The sequence below is a fragment of the Tamandua tetradactyla genome, chromosome 19, assembly GCF_023851605.1.
Source record: "Tamandua tetradactyla isolate mTamTet1 chromosome 19, mTamTet1.pri, whole genome shotgun sequence".
Taxonomy (NCBI): domain Eukaryota; kingdom Metazoa; phylum Chordata; class Mammalia; order Pilosa; family Myrmecophagidae; genus Tamandua; species Tamandua tetradactyla.
The window spans coordinates 11,033,882-11,057,853 of record NC_135345.1 but is presented as its reverse complement, the minus strand read 5'-3'; the positions used below and the strand labels follow the sequence as shown (position 1 = coordinate 11,057,853).

Here is a 23,972-nt window from a genome sequence, read left to right as displayed (position 1 = left end):
AATTTATTTGTTTATGATTTGAAGCTTAGAGAAAGGCCATATCAGGGTAATATAAAGGCGATGCGTTCTTCCCAAAGACTGTGGCATTTTGGGGCTGGCTGCAAGTGGTTCTTCACTTGCCACATGGCAAGGCACAAGGCATGGTAGTGTCTCCTGGTCCCTCCTTTCTCTCCCAGGGCGTATTAATGCTCACCTTCTTGCTTCCTGTGGCTTTCTGTCTGTATTTGAATTTCATTCTATTTGTAAGGAACTCCAGTAATAGGATTAAAATCTATCTGGATTGAAATGAACCACACCTTAACTGAAGTAACTTCATGAAAAGGTCCTACATACAATGGTTTCACACACACAGAAATGGATTAGATAAGAACATGTTTTCCGGGTACATTCAGTTTCAAATCACCACACTATACTCTCCGGACCATCAAAAGACATATTCTTTCTACGTACAAAATACCCTCATTCCATCACAATACCCCAAAAGCTTTAAGTCATTTCAGAAATGCTTAGTTTTTGTGTGCTGTCTGTTCTTGGGTATATTTCTCCATCTATGAACCTGTGAGATGTAAAGAACAAGTTATCTATTTCCGTATAGAAGGTAGGGGCAGATATTCTCACAGGGAGAAATTGGAGGAAAGCAGGGTATTGGGTACCAAACAGATCCAAAACCCAGCAGGAAAATTCCATTAGATTTCAAGGTCTGAGACTCTTCTGTGGAACAAAGTTTTATATTCTGGACCTGATGAAGCAGCAGCCCAATGTCTTACAAGTGTTTGTGCAGAGACCATGCTCTCCTGAACCTGGAGTAAAGACTGCACCCTCTCCAAGAACTGAGACAGCTGCCAGACTCTCTACAATCACTAGGGCAAAGACTCCACCATCTCCAAGCACTGGAGTGGCAGCAATCTTCCTGAACAATGGGTGGATGGCCTGTCCCATCCAAGCACCAGGGTAGACTCACCCTTTCCACACATAGGGGTGGACCTGCTCTCTTGGCCTAAGGAGATATCTTCCATTCAGATATCAGCATCCATGGTTTTGACCTTGAAGTGATTTTTCTTTCAATTTGTCCCTTCTCTATCCCTTTTAGTCTAGATGGACAGTGTTTCCATCATTCATAAAATTAAACAAAACATTTTTGCCAGACTTTCATGTAGCTCACAGGGGTCTAAACCAGTTTCCATCATTCATAAAATTAAACAAAACATTTTTGCCAGACTTTCATGTAGCTCACAGGGGTCTAAACCAGACAGAACCTTCTATCGATCTTTCTTGCATAACTGCATTTTCAATACTGACGCCCTCAAAAGTTGTTGACTGGTTTTGTTTTCAGCTAAACCCTCACATGGAGCACTATACTCTGAGGAGTAACTTTCTGGGAGCTTAGAAATTTCCAGACCATCGTATCCTAATTTCTTTGTGCCCAGAACATCAGTTTTCAGGTTTTTTCTTTCTTCTCACATTTTACAACAAGCTGCAAGGAGAACTCAGGCTGCACTTTTCACACTTATCTTGGACAATTCTTCAGCTAAATATCAAAGTTCATCACTTTCAAGTTCTACCTTCTATCTAGTATCAGAACTCACTTTCCCCCACTCTACCACCTTAAAACAAATGTAGCCTTTCCTCTGGGTTCCCATAATGCATTTGTCAGGTAACACATTTCCTTCCAAGGTCTCCATGGAAGTACCGTTAGCATCCACTTGTACAAACAGTCTTTTCAAAGCAATTTAGGCCTTTTCTATCAAGCACCTCACAATTCTCCAGCTCCTACCCATTGACCAATTCCAAAGCCATTACCCCATATTTGATATTTGCAATAATAGCATCCCATTGTTAGTACCATAATCTGTTTCAGTTTCTTGGGCTGCTCAAGCAAATACCATGAAATTGGTCAGGTTAAACAATGGGAATAAAGTCACACATTGTTGGAGGCTTGGAAAAATTCAAAATCAAGTCTTTAGCAAAGTAATGCTTTTTACTCAAAGACTGTGGTTTCTGGGCCAGACTTCCAGAGATTCTTGGTCCTTTGCTTTTCACATAACCAGGAAAATGGCACCATCTCCTGCTTTCTCTTTTCTCTTCCAGGTTCCATTTATGTTCATTTCTGGCAGCTCCCTCGGTGGCTTTCTTTCTCTGTGTCTGAATTTCATTCCATTCATAGAGGGCTCCAGTAATAAGATTAAGTCCTACTCTGAGGTGTCCACACCATAACTGAGGTAACCTCATGAAAAGGTCCACATCAATGAGTTCACACCTGCAGGACAGAATTAGATTTAAGAACATGGTTTCTCTGAGGTACCCACAGCTTCACACTACCACTCTTAGTGTACTAACTTTGATCCATTTAAACTTTGAGACTATTCTGGCATCAATTTTTATTTCTATTTTCTGAAATTAGATGAAAGGCTAAAGTGAGAAATTGCTACAGATTTGCTTCCAGTTCTACAATTTCATGATATGATAATCCTTTTCTTCATCTGTCCCAAAATAGCAAAAAAGCCTGTACTTTATAGAAGAGTTTCAGTACCATTCACTTTGCTCTTAAATTTTCATAAAACTGAAGGTAATTTACATGCTTTTAACCTTAGTTCATGAAAATCCATAACATTAATTACGGAAATGCCTTTCTGTAAAAAGCAAAGAAAAAGATCTTTTCTGCTCTAACCTTTCGGTCTGCATTTGGCAAGTAAAAACATGTTTTCTAGAGGAAAAACTATGTTACTGATTTCAAATTAAATATGGGACCATTTCCCTAGCCAGATTTTAGGGGGACTTCATAATGAATAATATGTACTTTAGGCTTATGTTCAGTCCTGGGCTTGTAAACACTTATTTGTGCAAATGCGTATTTTTCCATATGGAGAAAAATATTAAAAGAGATGTTCTGCTCTATAAATTATAGTAAATGCATGTTCTGAAAAATCCCCTACAATGCCCAATTTTCTGGCAACAGGGACCATCTTATTAAAAAGTCATTTTGGTTTACTGTGCATTGCCATAAAAATAATGAGTATTAAGTAATCAGCTTAATGCTCAGTTGTGAAACTCTTTCAAAATCATAATCGATGGAAAGTGAAAGTTGCCAGCTGTCCCGGGGATCCCACAGTTCCAGGTACCCTCGTTGTGGTTCAGGGAACATGGGTTTATAAAAAGCCCACCACAGTGATTCAGTAAATCAGACAGAATTCAGCTTGATTGTGACTGGGTGGCAATGGATGAATTGGATCATCATCTCAACCAAATCCCCTCATGTCCTTTGAGGGTTCTTGTTGTCATTGTTGCTACTGTTATTATTATGCTTCTCAGACCATTTTACTGGAGCTTTCATTTCATTTCTTTTTAGGCGATCTATTTCTAAATTTTAAAAATCAAAATTATGAAAAGGTATAAAGTAAAAAAAAAAAAAAAAAATCACTCTTGCAACCTTATCCCCAAAACCTGAATTCCTTTCCCCATTGGTAACCCCCTAGCTTATAAGTTTCTTTCACATTTTTCCAAAGATATTTTAAGAATTTACGCATACGTAAATAAATATATAGTACCTCATTATTAACAGCTCCCTACACCTTATACTTTTACTAAATAATATTAGTGATCTATCTATTATGTACATAAGAGATTTCCAATCTTTCCTTATATTGCATCATGTGTGTAACACCATGATTTATTGAATTAGACCCTACATTTGGACATTTAGGTGGTTTCTAGAGTATTTTGTTATCAAAATAATGCTGTAATGAATATTCTTGTACATATAGGAATTCACAACTGTGTAAATATATCTGCAGAAATAAATCCTAGAAGTGCAATTGTTGGGTTAAAAAGTGTTCTAGTTTGCTAGCTGCCAGAATGCAATATACCAGAAACAGAATGACTTTTAAAAAGGGGAATTTAATAAGTTGCTAGTTAACAGTTCTAAGACCGAGAAAATGTTCCCAATAAAAACAACTTTATAGAAATGTCCAATCTGAGGCATCCAGGGAAAGATACCTTGGTTCAAGAAGGTCGATGAAGTCCGTGGTTTATTTCTCAAGTGGAAGGGCACATGGTGAACACAGTCAGAGTTTCTCATGTGGAAAGGCACATGGTGAACATGGTCAGGGTTCCACTCTCATCTGGAAGGGCACATGGCAAACACAGCATCATCTGCTAGCTTCTTCTCCAGGCTTTCCTGTTTCATGAAGCTCCCCAGGAGTCATTTTCCTTCTTCATCTCCAAAGGTTGCTGGCTGGTGGACTCTGCTTCTCGTGGCTATGTCATTCTGCTCTGCTCTCTCTGAATCTCTCCCATTCTCCAAAATGTTTCCTCTTTTATAGGACTCCAGAAACTAATCAAAACCTACCCAAATGGGTGGAGACATGCCTCCAGCTAATCCAGTTTAGCAAACACTTTTGATCAAATCACATCTCCAGGAGATGATCTAATTACAGTTTCAAACATACAATGCTGAATAGGGATTAGAAGAAATGGATGCTTTTACAAAATGAGATTAGGATTAAAACATGGGTTTTTCTAGGGTCCATATGTCATTTCAAACCAGCACAAAGAGTGTGCTTATTTCTAATTTTAAGGTACTTTCCAAGATTTTATCCATGATATTTATATCAATTTTTTTAACACCAACACTGAGAGAGAGCGTTTACTTCTTACCACAGTGGCCAATGCAGTATTTTACCAAACTTTTTTTTGTATCTTTATCCATCTGATGTGTGGAAAAACTAGCATCTCAGTGTAATCTGAAATTGTATTTATTTTCTTACTGAAGTTGAGAATTTTTAATATGCTAAAACCTATTTGTGTTACTTTATTAATGAACTGTCTAGTCATATGCCTTGAACATTTTTTTCTGTTGGGTTGTTATTCTTTTTTATATCAATTTGTCAGTCCTCTTCTATATTAAATAAATTAACCTTTGTTGTGATATAAATTGCAAGTGTTTAATATGTGAATACCATTGCAATCATTTAAAAACAATTGTGTGCTTAGCTTTAGAAGCTGAATCATTGATTTTTTTTCATAGTATAAAAGGTTTTTCCATTCCAGAACTAATGCAACAATTCTTCCATTATTAGTTTTATTATTTTAAGATTTATGTATTTATATCATTGTTCTATATGGAATATTTCCATAAGATTTGACGTATAGGTACAATCTTTTGTTACTGTTATTTTGTTTTACATGTTTTTACTTAGTCATGTCAATATGGTTTTTTAGAATAGTCTTTATTTCTTTATTTCTAAAATAGTCTTTATTTTAGAGTTTATATTTGTCATAACAAACTTTGGATATGGCTATATCCACAGGATTCACTGTGTTACACATTCTCATGTTTTAACCTCCAACTTTCCTTCTGATGACATATATAATTCCAAATTTTCCCTTTCTGCCATGCTCACACGCTATCCAGAACTGTTAATTATTCTCACAATAACACAGTACCATCACCTCTATCCATTTCCAATATGGAATATGGACCTATACCTTGGCTTTCCAATATAATTATTTAATGTACATTATATTCATAGCAGTTCATTACTATTTTAATGATATTAAAATCGAGGAGGGGTAGGTAATCTCTACCCATTACTCTTTTTATTCACACTTTTCCAAATGCTTGATTTTTCAAAAAAAAAAAAGGTCATAATCATTTTATCTAGTTGTATTAAAAGACAAACAAAAGCAAAAATTATTGGTATTTTATGGAAATAAAAGAATGTCTATGGTTAAAGTTATGACAATTTGACATATTTACAAAGTTTGATGTTCTCATCCAAAATTATAATAAGCCTTCCACTAATTAAAGCTTTCTTTTAGATACCCCAAGAACACTTAGAGTTTTAAAGTCTATTTCTAGGTAGTTTCTCTCATGTTTGATATATTAAAATTATCTCTTTTTATTTGGTTATTATTGCCCATAATCTACCCATTTATGTATATCTGTTTTGTATTTGACTACCTCATTGGATTTATCTAATTGGTTGGAATAAATTTTTAGTTGATTGTCTTCAGTTTTCAAGGTAAACAATAATTTGACTTGTCAGTAGTGATAATTTTTAAAATGCAATTTTATTGAGCTATATTCACATATCATCCAAGCTTTCCGAAGTATACAATCACTGGCTCACAGTATCATTACATAGTCGTGCATACATCACCATGATCAATTTTAGAACATTCCCATTACTGCAGAAAAGAAATAAAAAGAAAAAAGAAAACCCCAATTCTCCCATATCCCTTAACCTACCCCCCCCCCCATTATTGACTCATAGTATTGGTGTGGTACATTTGTTACTACTGATGACAGAGTATAATAATGTTACTGCTAAGTATAGTCCATAGTTTGCAGTAGGTACATTTTTCCTATCAGACACTATTAGTAACACCTTACAGTAATGTCATACATTTTCTCTAGTTGATGAAAGATTGTTTTATATTTGTACAGTTAATCATGGACATTATCCACCACAGGATTCACTGTGTTATACATTCTCATGTTTTAACCTCCAACTTTCCTTCTAATGACATACATAATTCCAAATTTTCCCTTTCCGCCATGCTCACACGCTATCCAGAACTGTTAATTATTCTCACAATAATGCAGTACCATCACCTCTATCCATTTCCAAACACTTTAATTAAACATTCTGCACATATTAAGCAATGACTCCCCATTCTTTTTATTTTTGATAATTTTTAAAGTAATTACAATATATATTCCTTACCTAATTATGTTTGCTAGTGCTCAGAAAAGTGATAATTAACATTGGGCATCCCTAATTCTAACTTTTGTAGGAATACTTTATTATTTCCCTTCTATGTAAGTTGGCTTTGTAACTGAGATGGTTCTATTTTTATTGTAATAAGAATTAATATTCCTATTTCATTGTTTTAAAGTCAATAGTAGAGGTTGAATTTTATCAAATGAGACTTCAATATCTATATGCAATCATGCTTTCCTGAGATCTATTAATATGATAAATTACATTAAAATATTTTTTAATTGAATCGTTTTATTATCTTCCTGAATACTATATAATTTTAGTCTACTCTTCTCTTATTGTTCTGCTAAAATCTGCTTAATAAAGTTGTACTTATGGTTTTTTCAGCAGTTTTTCCTTATTTAACTATTCTTTTGCTTTTTATCTTCCCCATCACAGTCATAGCTCCATAAAGACATATAATTTTTGTCTCTTTGGTTTTCTGCCTAAACTGGAGCACCTATAACTGTGCCGGGCACCTAGTAAGTTTTCAAAATAAGTTGAGATTTATCCATTCAATAAGTTGAGAGTTTTCTGCTTTTTGCCTTTTTTTATTTCAATATCAAGTTATATGCACTTAATGTGGAATTCCACTTAAGTACTGTAATAATTTAAATACAGTTGGGATTATCTCTACTTTAAATTTACAGTTTGTCTAAATCAGTTGGGAAGCTTTATTTGCAAATCCAGATGTGGTTATGCAGCCATTAAGACATTTTTTGTATCTAGTACAAGTGAAGTTTACTTCCATTTAGCATTTAAAAAATATTTCAGTGTTAGCACAGGACATGTGCTATTTTATTATAAGGGTTTATCCCCACTGACACATTGAACCATATTTGTATATCTCTAGCTATGTATAGCTACAGATATATAAAGTAAAGTATGTAACTTATCTGGAAATATTCCACCTATAATTAAGAAGTAGAAAGACAAATACTTAGTAAGACATGAGTTCTTGACTATTTAATTTATGGAAATGGAATAATGCTCTTTATAGCCATATGTGATATTTTAGAACAATAATATTTTCTAAATTCACCCTTGTTTTGGGGTGTTGTAATTCATTCAATTTTTTGCTGTGCAATATTCCACACATCAGGTTGTTAATATTTTCTTGCTAGTATAGATGATATTGCTAGAAATATTTTTCTCTTTACTCTTGGCACGCAAGAGTTTTGCTACAAGATACTTATATGAACTGTACCATTGGTTTATATGCACAAATCTGATCTTTATAATATGACACAAAGACACAAATTTCTCTTCAAAATGCTTATGTTAATTAACAGTTCCACCAGCAATATATAAAGGTTCAATTTAATGAATATTCAAAGCCAGTGTTTGATACTGTCAGAAGTATTAATTTTTGCCAATCTGGTTGTGCAATATGATATCCATGTATTTTATTTAGGTTTATATCTTTACTAATGAAGTGGAGCACATTTATATGCTTTTTTGGTCATGTGTGTTGATTGTTCATTTGTCTTCCTTTCTGGTGAAATTTAACTACTAATTTGATGTCTTTAATGATTGTAGTAATTTTCAGGCTATTTTTTTCTTGTTTCAGTTTTGGTAATTTACAAGTTTTAGAATATGCTCTCAGTTTCAAATATATTGACATAACCATTCAGAGATTATTTTGTTATTTTTAATTGACTCTACCTCTACCTTATCTGTACTTCTGGTTTATTTTTCATTCCTAATATTACAATTATTGATTATTGTCACTCCTGTCTTTCTCGAATATCATCAAATAAATATTTATTTATTTAATCTTTCTTTTTTATTTTACAGAAGATTTGATACAGGGTTTTTTTCAGAGATTCCAGCTTAATATATCATTAAAAATCAAAGTGCCCAGTTGTTTATTTTCAACATTTTTACATAGTTAATTTATATTAATGTTATAATAAACAAAACAGTGCTTTTTCCTTTATTATAAAATATGATTCTTTGAAAATTTTGGTTTAGTTCATTTATATTTAGGCATTTACAAATACGTTTATTTTTAGCTCAGTGTTTGAGCTAAAATTCCATTATTATATCTTTTAAAGAATCTCCTCTTATGACGACTTTCTTTTCTTCCTTTTCTTTCGTCCTATTTATAAATGGGCTTATACCCATAGAAACATGGATTTAGATTCAGAGCATGTCTTTTGTGGGATACATAATTCAATCTCCAATGGTTTTCTATTGATCAAATTCAGCAAAATATGAGCTCAATTAAAAATTGTCAAAGCACATAAGGAAAGTGGCATATTGAGTGACTTTAAGCAAAAACAATAAGGAAAAGGTAACATATTTATGTATTTCTGAAGAGTTCACATATTGGAATTATCAAATATACAATATGGAATAACCATTGTGTGAAATGCTTAAAGAAATAATGATTTGGAAATCAAAACATGAGAAAAGAAAAATAGACCATGAAAAAATGCCAAGCAAATATTTAGAAGATTCAAATAGAATTATTAAAAATTAAAAAATTAAAAAAATAATGATTAAATAAAATTTTTAAAATGAAGAATGTGCCAGTTTGAAACTATTATATACCCAAGAAAAGCCATATTTTAATCCTGACCTAATCTTGTTGGGCCAGACATATTGTTTAGGGTGAGAAACTCTGTTTGGATTGTTTCTTTGGAGATGTAACACACTCAGTTGTGAGTGTGACCTTTTGACTAAACGGAGATGTGAGTCTACCCATTCAAGGTGAGCCTTGATTAGTTTACTGAAGTTCTTTAAAAGGGGAAACATTTTGGAAAAATCTCAGATCCAGGCACTTGGAGAACAGTTGCTTCAGAGCTGACAGAGATGTTTGGAGATGTTTGGAGGGCCAACATAAAGTGAGCTGTTGCATAAACAGGGACATTTGGAGCCAAGCAGATGTTGCCTTGTGTTTTCTCGTGAGATGCTAAACAAGCCAGAACCCAAAGTTGTGTCCCAGAGAAGCTAAGTGAAGCCCCAGAAATGCTTAGAGAGGAAACCACTGGCATCAGAAGCTGGAAGCAATGAAACCAGGGACAATGACCAGCAGATGCCAGACACATGCCTTCCCACATGACAGACATCAGCCTTTCTTGAGTCGTGATCTTTCTCTGGATGCCTTAGTTTGAACATTTCTCTGTAAACTTGTAATGAATTCCCTTTATGAAGCCTTTCCATTTCTGGTACATTGTATTCCAGCAGCTTTAGCAAACAAAAAACAACAAACAACGTATATTGAGCAGCAGATGAGACATAGCTTAAGAGAAAAGATCAATTTTTAAATGATTTATTCAGAATACAGTACAGAAAAACAAGCAGATGAATAATAGGAATGAAAGATTAATGACAGGATAGAGTATAAAGGTATAGCATGTATATATCTAAAGTCTCAGGATAAAATTGAGACAATGAAATAGAGGAGATATTTGAGGAGATAATGGTTGAAGATCACACAGAACTGGTTTAATATAATAATCCACATATATATAATAAGTAAAATCCACATATATAATAAATAATTAAAGTTAAAAATTGATCAAATATTCAAGTAAAAATCTATAACATACTAAAAAATGAAGCTTAGAATGATGTTAATGGGCTAATATCATCAGAGAGCTGAGAGAAAATAAAGCTGTCACCATAGAATATACAACAAAACAAAAGGTGAAAATCTGATATTAGGGATTTTTTAACATATTTCAACTCATGATGAAAACCAATTCTAAAAAGTATTTTTTGTATCACCCTCTTATCATTAATATTAATATAATGCATATAGACCACATGTAAAACAGGACAGTGACCTTCTTCATAGTAAGTAGTTTCCAAGATGGCCCCCAATGATCCACACCTCCCATCTTTGTGTAGTCCCTCCCATTTAGTATCAGGGATGGTTTGTATGAGCAATAGAATCCAGTAGGAGTAATGCTATTGTAGGTTCTGACTCTCTCTTGGATCACTTACTCTCAGGTAAGGTGGCCGCCATGTTGTAAAGAGACATACTTGACAAGGAACTGAAGCCTTCAACCAAAAACCCATGAAGAATGGAAGGCTCCAGCTAACAATCATATGAATGACTTTGGAAGTGTCTCCTCTAGCTCCAGGCAGAATTTCGTAAGACTACAAGCCAAATCCACACCTGTATTAAGAAATCCAGGGATTCTGGACCAGAATCACATAGCTAAATTGCTTCTGAATTCATGACGAGTAGGAACCAGGAGATTATAAAGTTTTGTTGTTTTAAGCCACTAAATTTTAGCATAATAAGTTACATGGCAAAAACCCACTGTGCTGGTTTGAAACTGTTGTATAACCCAGACAAGCCATATTCTTTAATCCCGATTCAATATTGCTGGGTGGGATCATTTTGATTAAATCGCTTCCAAGGAGATGTGACCCACCCAATTGCGGTTGGGACCTTCTGATTAGGTGGCTTCCATGGAGATATGTCTGTACTCATTCAAGGTGAGGTTGCTTATTAGAGTCCATTAAGAGGAACCATTTTGGATAAAGCTTCAGAGCCCACAAAGCCAGAGAACTTTGCAGATACAGAAAGAAAATGCTCCTGGGGAAGCCGTTTGGGATGAGAAGCCAGGATAGAAAGCTAGGAGACATTGCCATGTGCCTTCCCAGCAGACAGAGAAACCTCAAATGTCATCAGCCCTTCCTTGAGTCAAGTTATCTTTCTCTGGATGCTTTAGTGTAGACATTTTTATGACCTTAGAACTGTAAATTTGTAAAATTCCAACTAACATATATTTTAAATTTCACAAAAATATTAACATTTTAGTGGATACATAAGCAGTAGCAGTTAATTATAGAAACACCTTCAAAGTCACAGAAACACATGTGAGGCAGCTGAAAACTACCTTGTTAATCTAGTAAAAGGGTTCCCTTTCAGAATCTATTAGATTTTTCTCTCTGGAATAGGCACTTGTCACATCTGCCCTTTTCTTTTTGTATGACAGTAAAAATGTTATACTACAAGCATTATACTGTATATACTATTTTAAACTTTTTTTCAGAAAAAAACATGTTATGAGCATCTTTTCAACTCAACATAAATTTTTAACAGGCTGCAGAGAATTCTATTACTTAAATAACCAAATTTGAAGGAAATTTAGCTTGTTTCCATTGTTTCATTTAGTAAAACTGAGAGGAATATCCTTGTACATTCATCTTTGTTGTACTGCTAAATTACTGCCTTAGGAAAAGTTCCTAAAAGTGCAATAGCTCAGCAGAAGGAATGGACACCACATTTAAATGATTTATTTCCCATTCTATTTCCAAATTATATGCTCATCTTTTGGAAGTAATATGTCTGTGCTCACAATGCCAAAAAAGAATAACCATTCTATTAAACCCCTTCCTACTTACCTATAAACATATTATGCTTTCTAATTTACCATCATTATTTCATCAAATAACTATTTTCATGGCATGTTTTTAAATCAGTGTTAATTTAATGTAGCAGATTGATTTTCAGAACTATCTTGCTTCCCTTAACTTTGTTAAATCTGCTCTGAGTTATAAAAGTGATACATCCTTTTGTAATAAGTTTAGCCATCTCTGCATCCATTCCTGTAAATTTGGCTATGGACACCTAAAGGCAATGCTGCTTCACTGTGTCAGTGCCTTTTCTCCAGCAGCTACCTGGACTCATGAGAAAGTAAGGAAAACCCTCGCTTTTCCTATGCCCCTAGTCTTTTATCTTTCTTTTTTTTTCAGAGTCAGGGAGATGACTACATATAAAGTATAGTTATATAAATATAATGTATAATATATCATGGCATATTCTATTTATATATGCAATTATGCATATGAAAACAAATCTGTAAACACATATATATATGCAGTTACATACACATATACATTAGTGGTGAGATACCCAGGTGTTCTGAATCTTTAGTGCTTTAGATGACATTGGGCTGTACCTCAAAATAGATAGATGTACATGGTTCAAAAAGTGGACTGACTCAGTTATGATTGGTTCAATCCCTTCAACCTAAGAGTGAGAAAATTGTTTTTGAGGAATAGCAGTGAACCCTTAGGAGATGGTAGGTTCACACTGGACTGATATGACCATATCAATAACTCTGAACCCTGGCCCCTAGCACTGAGGCCACAAGAACTTTAGTGATGATCTCCATAGCTAAACTAGGAAAAATATTTAAAAGCACTGGGTCATAAAGAATGTATTAACACAACCTGATTAAAGATCCTTCCACTTCCTAGAAAATGCTAAATCCAAGGACAGGGAGAAGGCCCTGAAACGTGTCTGATTATGGACTTTTTTTTTCCTTGTGGAGTAGAAGCATTAAACAATTGAATTACTGTTTTCAATTTCAAAAATAGCATTTATTGTACCTGAGTATCATGAAATAATACACATTTGTGACACTTAGATTGTTCCACTCATACATTCATTCTTTAATTCCCATAGCTATATTTTGTTAGGATAGTAAACATTATAATGATGGATAGACACCATCGTTGCTCTCCCAAAATTAGAATTGAGTATGAAAGGCATTCTTTAAATAATAGCCATCATTTAATCATCTAGAATAATAGGAGTATGTGATTAGATTCATTACCAACTTTAGCCAGGGTTACTTTCTCAAGATCTTTGTAATAGACCAGATGTTAAGGAAATACAGAAAAAGGAAATACAAGAAGGAAGCCAAAAGGACTTTGTCAACTCCTGTATAAAGTAGTGTTCCTGCTTATCTCCCTTTTCCTTGCTTTTATTTTTCCTTTTTTCACCTATAGTAACTAAGAAGTTGATTTTAAATGCACTTACTCCTTTGTTTATTGTCTATGTTCATATTAAGAATTCAACTCTATGACTTTGTTTTCTTCACCACTGTATTTGCAATGCCTTAAAAAGGTCCAAAGATATAGGATGTACTTGCCTAAAATAAATAAATAAAACTGACTCAGGAGCTTTTACGAGGGATCAGCACTTTTCTTTCATTAGGGGAAAGGACTGAGGAAAGTACCAAACAGCAGCAGACTTTTAAACTTTAAGAGATAGGTCTAAGTGCCTGAACTTATTTTTCATTTTATTTCATCCTCCAAGGAGTACCATCACTTGGCTGGCCTGCTTCACTTCTTTTAAGTAAAACAATGGTACCAGGCCACATGGGTGACTGGAGTTCCTTTGGCAAACTCTTGACAAGGGTCAAGCCTATTTCACAGCTGAGGGCAGGTAAGGTTCTCAGTCCATTACATTTTCTGAATCCTGCTGCTGGGATTGAATCAGCAGTTGAGTTGGCATGGGGTCGGATGAGTGGTCTGCCTTTCTCTGTAACACTCAGCAACCTGGTTGTGAAAATATCTGCTGTGACAAGTCCTTCCCAATCTCTCACATGCATTTTTGGGTCCTGCAGATCAAATTTGTGTCTTTTCCCACGTTCTTGTGCCTGGCCACATGTTCTATGTGATCTGAAAAGGAGATAAATTGAATAAGAAAGAAGAGGAACACAAAATTGTCCAAACTATTGGTGTCAGTGTGGAGATACACTTGAAGTGAATTGAAATAATGAACTTCAAGTTTGGGGTTGTTGAAAATGGGAAGATGAAAATGCAAAGGGACTTGCTGTGAATCTACATCATCAGCATCCTGGTTAAAGCAATCTTCAGGTGGCTTCTTGCTGATCCAGTGATGCATATATGGTTTCTACCTGAGTGTGGTTTACACTTGCAAAAGTGCTCTCTGCCCACATCAGGTGGATTGCTTTCCTCTCTAACCCCACAGGAAGACTATCTTCATCATTTTCATAGTAGTGGTTTCTTTGCTGTTGCTTGCCTTGAACATCATTGAACTATTTTACGTCTTCTTAAAGAGGCCTTAAAGATTGGGTGAAGGGAAAAAGTGATCCTTACAAAACTACCACTAGCCTGCTGAACCCCACCAAAGATTGGGGATCTCCAAAATATGCTTATTTGATCAGCTGCTCCTCACCCACTGCTATGTTCTCACCCATGTTTCTTCATGATACAAGCTGGTTACTGGAGACAGAAACAATTCTTGCTGCTGCAATTACAACAAATAAGCAAATGAGCAAAGCTGGGTTAATTTCAGTACAGAGTAAAATTGAATGGGGCAGGCAAGAAGTTCCATCTCTAACTTCCACAACAGCCTTTGATTTCCCTGATAACCAGGATACTGAAAACCTAGCTGCTGGGCATGAACTACAGCCACTAGCCATTGTGGACTAATGGCCTTCATGCAGAGCCAGCAGTAGTGCCAGCAGCTGGAGATTTAGATATCTGTTCCAGAGCATCAAGATTCCATGCAACAGTGCAGGGGGAAAAAGGTGTTGCAGAAAGAGTACCTTAGGTATTAATTTTGTTCTAATGGAGGCAGTACTCAAATAGCCTTGGTCAGAGACCTAGAAAATCTAGACCTATTAGAATACAAGGGTTCATTGCAGTTGTCTGGGACAGGTGGGTGGACGAGGAAGAGTTACTATTTAAAGTAGGTGATTCAAAGAACGTAAATTTGAAAGAAGTTGCATAAGGTAATACATAAGTAAGAGCTTCTCCCCTGTACCCCTCCCCCCCCCCCCCCATCTAGAGTGGTTTTGTATATGTGAGAGAGTGGGTGATAGTTGTTTTACCATACCAAAATAACTTTTGCCAGGAAAAAATACTTGCTGCACATTTTATTTCTTTTCAACAATAAAAAGATAGAGGATTGTCTTAGGTCCCTGCTAAAACATTCCATTGTTAAAGTTTGCACTTTGAAGGTGAGTTTTCTAGGTCTGAGCCTCTTGGTGTCCATTGACTTGTGCTATTACATTTTTCATTCTTGGTATTGGCTAAATGTTCATCCATTGCCCACAGGAAAAGGCTTTCCATGAACTTGCAAATCTTGACACTTTTATGTCCAGTTGCATTATATCATTACCACCACTTTGTGTCATCGTTCCTCAACTATTTACACTCATTTAATGGTTCTGTAAGTGTTTTAAAAACAGTTTGGATGGCACAACATTTTTTCTGAGTTAGTATCAGGAAGGCAAGCTTTGTTCAATATTTAACAATCACTTATATTATTGTATGTGCTTCTGTGGAAGAAGTGTGTCTCATTTGTCATGTATTGGTAAAAGCAGATGCAGAATAAACTCACAAAAACAGATTTGAAAATAATGCTCACACAACATTCAAATTTGAACATTTCTTATAGATTTTCTAGTATAGACCAGTATGGTATTCACATTATATAATTCCTGCTATACAAGTAAAGCATTCTTCTTTTATTTTTCTCTTAAAATGAGTTTCCCCTACATAACTTGTTATGGATGATGGTTTAGTTGATTATGATTCATTTTTTTTTCTTTTATTCCCTCTTTTTTAGAATATAGCAGGTTATGGCTGACATGCTTGAATTCTTTTTTCTAAAATGTAAATGTTGATGCTTGAAAAATAGAGTTTTAGTACTGTTAACAGACTTTAGTCATTAACTTGAGAGACTTAAAAGAAATACTTGGAGAGGACTATTATGTGTGCCTACACAAATTTTGCAGTGACTGGTGTTCTTGGTTTTATCTTTATCACACCTTAATCCAGAACTTGTATACTATTATGAGTTTGACAATCTTTTTGCAAGACTAGCAGCTTTGATGTTTGCACTAAGGCTTTATTTGGAATACAAGAGATGTTGAAAGGAGTTTCAGTTATCACACGTAACTAATTTATTTGAAATATATCCTAAAGATATCTACCAATTTCTTTAAATACCATTTTTAAACTTATCACAGATGATTGGTAAAAATACTGAATACTGTGCTTTTCTTCCTACAAGCCAGCTATATAAACAGCTTGGTACAACGAGAAAGATTACTTTGCCATTTCATGTTCAGATTCATTGTATGTAATGTAATTCATCAGATCTTATGATCTGGCGAGGGTCCGTTATTCAATAAAGTTTTAATTTAATGTAAAGATTTTAAAAATCTGACTCATGACTATTTATTATGTCAACACTTCAATAGTCATATTAAAGATGAAGAAATGATGAACAAACATAACATTTACTTCTGCAAAGGCTAGATTTTATGGCCTTCAAGATATGTATCACTAGACTTCTCAATTATTTTTTTCTCCCCCAATCCAGAAACTTATTTTTCTTTCCTTCAGTCAGCCAGGGTGTCCTAATAATGGAGTTCTTCTCTAAGCCCTTAGACTTGGAGGTATTTGTAGATCTTTGGGTCAATGGCTTCCTTGCCTCCTATCTAAACCTTATGCATTTTCTCATCCCTCTCCTTCCTTTTAGATATAAACATTGAAAAATTCTACTGTATCTATACAGATGCAGTGCAGTTTTGCTGTAATCATTATTCCTATTAAGGTACAAGGAAAACATATCTAAGTTTAGAGAGTGAAAACGTTTCTGCCCTTTTCTGCCCTATTAAGGAATCTGTGCCCCTCTTACTGCCTATTTTCAAGTCTTGTCCTTAGAACTATTGCTAATTCTATTCCACAGCCTTAATTACTTGATTTCTCATGTATTCTTTCTATTGCTTGCTAAAATATAGGAATTTCTCTATGTTTCATCCAAAACAAACTCGTTATATACAAATACCTGCATTCATGGTCTTCTTTCTTGCTTAGCTACTATAAAAGGGAAACTCCTTCACTTCGGGTAGACACTACTTGAAAGCTATTCCCCCACTACTTATAAACAAACTACAATTTGATTGTGTCCCAACATTCAATTGCTCACTATAACTTCAGCCGCAGTAATTAAAGATGTCTGCTTGTTTCCTTATTGGGATTTTGCTGTCTAAATCTTTTAGTCCCTCTTAAGCAGGTTTTATGTCATTATACAACATCATACATATAATAGACACACTACATATTTTCCAAACCTAAGTTGAATGAGAAGATTTTCCTTAATTTTGATTCCCTCCAGTGACATTGATTTTTATTTTCCCCTCTTAAATTCTTTTCCTAGAGGTAGTTATCCAATGTAACTCAGTTTAGTTCCTCCACCTCAGCAAACATTGTACACAGATTAAGTTGGCATTCTGATAGGTCCTATGGGAAAAGCAATACATATCCAAATTTTTATTTCTTCATCTAAGAATATGTTTTCCCTTAAAACCATACTCAAATATCAATTTTTCCAAAAGCAAAATGGATAGAGATTAGTCATGTATTGGCAGTGGCTTTTGATAAAACAGATGTTCACAAGACAGAGTTATAAATGCTAGGGTAATGGAAAACAAAGAAAGGGAACCTAAACCAGATTACAAAACTCAGATACAAACCTTCTGTTTTACTTTGTAAAAGCTGCTGGAATGCAATATATGAAAAAAAAATGGCTTTTAAAAAGCCATTTACTAAATTTACTAAGTTGCAAGTTTACAGTTCTAAGACCATGAAAATGTCCAAATTAAGGCATCCAGGGAAAGATAGCTTGATTCAAGAAAGGCTGATGGGTCCAGAACACCTCCGTCAGCTGGAAAGGCACATGGTGACTTTTGCTAAATGTCTTTCCTCATTTCATGAGGCTTCTCTGGGAATGTTCTCCTTCTACAGCTCAAAGATCTCTGGCTGTGTGGGCTCTGTTGGTTCTGAGCTCTTTCCAAAATAGTTCCCACTTCAAGGACTCCAGTAAGTAACCCCATCTTAAATGGGGGGGACACATCTCCATGGGAACCAACTAACTGAAAGTTACCACCCAGAATTGGGTGGGTCACATCTCATGCAAACAATAAAAAAGATCTCACCCCGCAATATTGAATGAGGATTAAAGGATGTGGCTTTCCTGGGGTACACAGCAGATTCAAACCAGTACAGCTTCCTTCTGAATTCTAACATGAAAACTATTTCTGATTTTTAAAATGGTAAATTTCATTTATAGGAACAACCAGACCCAGAACTTTTACAGTGTTTCTGGGCATAGAATGGATGCTTGTGTCATGAATATAGTAGGTTCATATTTTAGCCATAGAGGAGACCCAAAAAGGTTCAGAAATCCACAGATGACTGCTGTGCATTTTGACTAAGTTAAGAAGTGGTTCTACTAATCTTTGAGAACTTCATACTGTCAGCTGATCTCCAGAGATATCTAAAATAAATCCATTCAAAAGGATGGCATTATAAATAACTCCTTTTCCTTTCCTTTGACATTACACATAGTCACTCTACATTATTCAGATGTTGAATAGCTATGCTGTGAATTATTCAGTTTCTTCTGTCTCATCTCCCTCTTGATGTCTAACTTTTGCCCTTTTCTAAGACATTAGACATTTTACTGAGGTGGACAAAGAAATGCATAAAGATAAAGAGGTATGTAGCTCCTGTCTCTTCACAGCAGATCTGTAAGATACAGTGCTAATATTTTGAATAACAACATCCCAAAATTTTAATATCTGCAATGTATAAAATAATAATGATGAAACTAATAATGAAAATAATGATTCTTTCATTCAGTATCTTTAGCATGTTTTATGTATCAAATACTGAAATAGGTGATCTGAAAACAGTGGTGGACAATACCAGTATCAACAGAAAACACAGCAATAATAAAATAGCAACCTGACCTTCAGGATCTTACATTCTAGTCTGATAAAACAAGAACAAACATAAATAATAAGCACAAAAATGTTAGATAAGGATAAGTACTAAGTTAGAACAGGGAGCTAGAAATTATTATGACTTGGGAATAGCTTTAATGGGAACTTAAATACAATATTCTACATTGATTTTAAAATGCTCAATTGAGAATGAATGAAACCCAATTAAGCAGTGGATCATGTTAAATTAGACACAGAATCATCATATGATCCAGCAATTCCACTGCTAGGTGTACACACGAAACAACTGAAAACATATGTTTACTCAAAAATTTGTACACAAATGCTCATAGCAGCATTACATTATTCATAAAGCCAAAAGAGTGGAAGCAATTAAAATGTTAATCAAATGACATGTGAATAAATAAAATGTGATCTATTCATGCAACGGAGCATTACTCAGCCATAATAAAGGAATAAGGTATTGACAGATGCTATACATGGGTGAACCTGGAAAACATTATGCAAAGTGAAAGAAGACAGACATAAAAGATCATGTATTACACGATTCCATTTGTAACCCCTGTTTAGAATAGGAAAATACATAGGTACATTAAGGAGGGAGGGAATGGGGAGTGATTGCTAAAAGGTATGGTATATATTTTTAGGGTGATGAAAATGATCTGAAATTAGATGGTATCAATGGTTGTACATTTAATTGTGAATATACTAAAAGCAACTGGATTGCATGCTTTAAAAAGAAAATTTTATGTTATATGAATAATATAATAAAAAATAACCATGGTGATTTATTTTTCTGCCTGCTAAAAAGTGATCTTTTTAAAACGAAACTCTGGTTACATCATCCTCCAGTTTAAAATCTTTTATTAGCTCCCCTAAGCCTATAGGATAAAATTCAAACACTTTGGGTCAATATGCAAATCTTTTATTACCTGGCTTTGCCTAAGTCAAGAGTCTCAGCTCCCGCCTTTCCCTCTTCCTCCTCCTTGACTTGTGTCAAGTAAAAGACATGTCTTTCCTTTAACCATAAACTGTTGGAAACAGTTCTGCATGTCTACCTTATGCTTATACTTTCTACATTATACAAAACCAAAAATTGTTCTGCACTTCCTATCTTATCAAGTCATGCTTTCTGGCATAGTTTAGCCTCCTCCTTCTTCATCTATTTATCTGCATTTTCCCTTCAAAATAGAAGAAAAATGTTGTCAAAGTTACATCCTTCTAGAGCCTCCAGCCTGATTTAGAGACACTTGGCCTATGATCCTATGAATTCTTCTATATAGCTTAGAGTTTTCTCATAATGCATTGTGAGTTCCTATTTATCCACCCATCTCTTCCTTTACAACATAAAGGGAGATGGGTGTGAGAGAAGTGGTCATTCATATTTTCTTCTGTGTATCCTCCATACTCCTTACAGTGCCTTAGGATGGTGAGTGTATAATAAAATTGCACACTTTATTGAACATGAATAAATTATTTACAAACCAAAAAAAGTGAATGAGGTCACAAGTGACAAATGTATAGGAAAAGAAGAGAATGCTGTTTGAAGCTTGATAACTACTCAGCTTTATTCCATGGAGTGGGAAGCCAAAGACACAGCAAGTAAGAAGATAAAGTTTGTCTAAAAGAAAGAGAGCTCTGTAACTTGTTACAAATAAATTCATTGCATAAAAGGTGACAGTAAATCTGCTGTCATTAGCAGATGATTTATGCAGGTAAAATGGGATACAATTACTTATTCTGGGCCAACTTTTCTGAGTAAACTCAGATAATATAACCATGTGAACATTTATAATACCATTCCATTATTTCCAGGTAATAGAAAGGTTTACAGATTTTTGCTGTTATAAATGTTCTTCCCCCAGATATCTCATGACATACTTCCTCATTGCATACAAACTCTGCTCAAGTGTCAACTCTGCAAAATTCGCCCCTGACATTTAAAATAGATCTCTCCCTAGCATTCCATGTCAACACTAGTCACTGACAGACTCTATAGCTAGAATGCAAGATGTATAAGAGAATGACTTCTATCTATCTGTATCCCCAACTATTAGAAGTGTGTTCAACCCATCATAGAAGCACAATAAATAAGTGTTAAGTTAATTAACAGGTAATTCTTAATGAGCATTCTTGAATACAAAATTGTTTTTATCTTTATTTTTAAGAAAGTTGATAGATATCTAATTAACAAGTAAAAAATTATTAACTTTCATTACTCTCTCATTTCATGTTGCTAATTTTTATGAAAGCCATACTAATTCTCCAGCAATGAAATTTAATTTTCATTCACCATTTCCTCATGAGTACCGAATATTTTAAATATGACATTTGTGTATTTTGTTCAAATTGTTAGGCGTTTATAAAAGCAAAAAAACACCACAACAAAACCAAGAAAAATACCTTTACCATCAAGCTCCCCATCTCTCTGTAATTACAGCATTATTATTTTTAAATATGTTTCATTGGAATACAAAGTACATAAGTGGGGTCTTTTGAAAAGAATGGGGTCAAGGGTGGGGTGGTTATAAAACAAAGAAAAAAGTCACAAACAGAAAGAATATAAGTTACATACACAAAAGTTGTCTTGAACTTGTGTATCTGGAAGGGGACCTTTTGCCACAGTTTATCTGCATCATTTGGATGGTAAGGACTCAAAGGGTATAGACTGCAGTTTGTTCTCTTCATTAACTGGAGTTGAGCCCCATCCCCAGCACAGTTTCACAAGTGCAGAATAGATGAATCTCATGAGCTTCCTCAGTCCCATGCAGTCACTGAGACCACCAAAATCATAGCTTGTGAGACCTGAGAATTCCCATTCTCGTTAGTGAATGATGCCAGAGGTCTGGAAGGACTAGTTCATGCCCATGTCTGGTAAAGAGATAAGTGATGTTTCTAAGTGCCAAGTGTCCATTGAACTTTCATCTTTCTATCCTAACACCATCAGAGGGGGTCAATCACGATGGGCAGCCCTTGCTTTTTGTTTCCCATATGGCTCCTTGCCAATGCTGGAGTGCTGTGAACTCATTTCATAGTTCTTGTTTGTCCCTATCCAAGACCTAGAGTCTCCTACACATTATATTCCTCAATTGACTAAGCACACCTCCCTCATTAATGGCATTCAGGACACAGACTAGAAATCTCAATTTAGAAGCATATAACTCAGGTCATAGCAAGCATGCATTTTAATAATAGTAAATGACAGCACAATGAGTTATTTTAACAGGCACACCTGGTTAATGTGTGTGTATGGATAAAGTGTGTGTGTGTGTGTGTGTGTGTGTGTGTGTAATATTTTGTGTGCAACTTTGGAAGAGAAAGTTTTCTTTTCAAACTAAAGTCACTTCTTTCATTAAACAAATAAACAAAATCAAGAAAACAACAACAATGAAAACTCTTATAGATCTCCCTTCATCTCAGAATAAAACTGGACCTTCATAACTCAAGGTTAAGCATTAATCAGCCTCCATAGATTAGACCTCATCTATTCTTCTAGGCTTATCTAATACTATAAACATCATGCCTTCTTGATTTATTTTATTTTGGGAAGCAATGTATTCCAACCATGTTCTTTATTCCATGTACCTTAAATGTAGTACCCTAAATTTTTCCATTACACTTTGACTTAAATTGTTACCTCAGTTTTTCTGCTTCTATTAGTCTTAGCATTCTGCAAAATTCAGCTTACGTTGTATCTCTCTTTTTCTCATTGTCTGACTCAAATTAAACTCACATAATAGGCTCTCAATAAAGTTCTGCTGAACTTCTCTTTTTCACTCATTTGCTCCATTTTCAACATGTTTGCATTTGGTTCTCTCCTAGTAAACTGGTAAGTTCTTTAAAGCAAGAAATGAAACCTCATTTACCTCTTTATCCCAAGTGTTATGCACATGGAAATCTCTCAAAAACACACTGCTCTTATAGTGATGCAAATAGAATATGAAATTCATTTTATAATAAAGAAGAAAACTAATATTTACTAAGCAAATACCATGTGCTACTGAAAATACATCATTTATCTCATAACAGGAATTTCTATTCCTCATGTAATATTTGGGACATATATATGGTTGCCATGGTATTTAAGTTGACTCTGGTTAATTGTTAATTTTTTCTCTTCAATTCCATCCTCTCATTTTTTCACCATTAACATTTTCTTCACTAGCCTCTGTTAGAGAGAACAGTGTGATCTCATACCATTGCTAGCATGGCCCCCTAAATGTCATTTATCACTCTGCATGTGGCTTTCTGAGGCTTAGCAGCAGACAGCACTGTGTCTGTGAAGCACCTGTTGCTTTGCTCCCAATGACTCATTTCACCTCCAGGAGGAATGTACAAGTGAAGGGTAAAAAGCTGAGGCAGTGCATTAAGTGTTGGCTGAAGTCCCTCATGATCAAGAAAGCTGAGATGTGAAGAAAGAAGCAGATACCCACAAGGCAGGGGATTACTAGAACACTAGTTTTCTCATTCCTTACAGACCTTGCTTTGATGAGGGAAAGAAAAATGAGTCGTAATCCTCCCATTGGAAAGTGTACAAGTATCCCAGAAAGCAAACCTGCAAGAGGACTGCCTTTTCCTGGGGAGCAAACAACCTGGCATCAGAAGACATTCCCCTGGGATCTTGTGTCATCTGATTAAGTATATTTGTGTGGTTTGAAATTACAGGCATTGC

General features: G+C 34.8%; 1 protein-coding gene and 1 pseudogene across 15 annotated transcripts in view; one reads left to right on the top strand and one right to left on the bottom strand.

Moving 5' to 3' along the window:
* The window catches only part of LOC143663472 (uncharacterized), a 275,238-nt gene that overhangs the window by 13,977 nt on the left and 237,289 nt on the right, over positions 1-23,972 (bottom strand). For 2 of the 15 annotated variants that reach the window (XR_013165931.1, XR_013165937.1), the window contains one exon: positions 1,988-2,257. The exons of the other annotated variants lie outside the window; for them this stretch is intronic. The gene's annotated coding sequence lies outside the window, so the exon portion shown is untranslated. Of the gene's footprint in view, positions 1-1,987; positions 2,258-23,972 lie in introns of those variants that run through there. 15 annotated transcript variants of the gene reach the window in all.
* On the top strand, positions 13,893-15,131 carry LOC143663705 (gap junction alpha-1 protein-like; annotated as a pseudogene).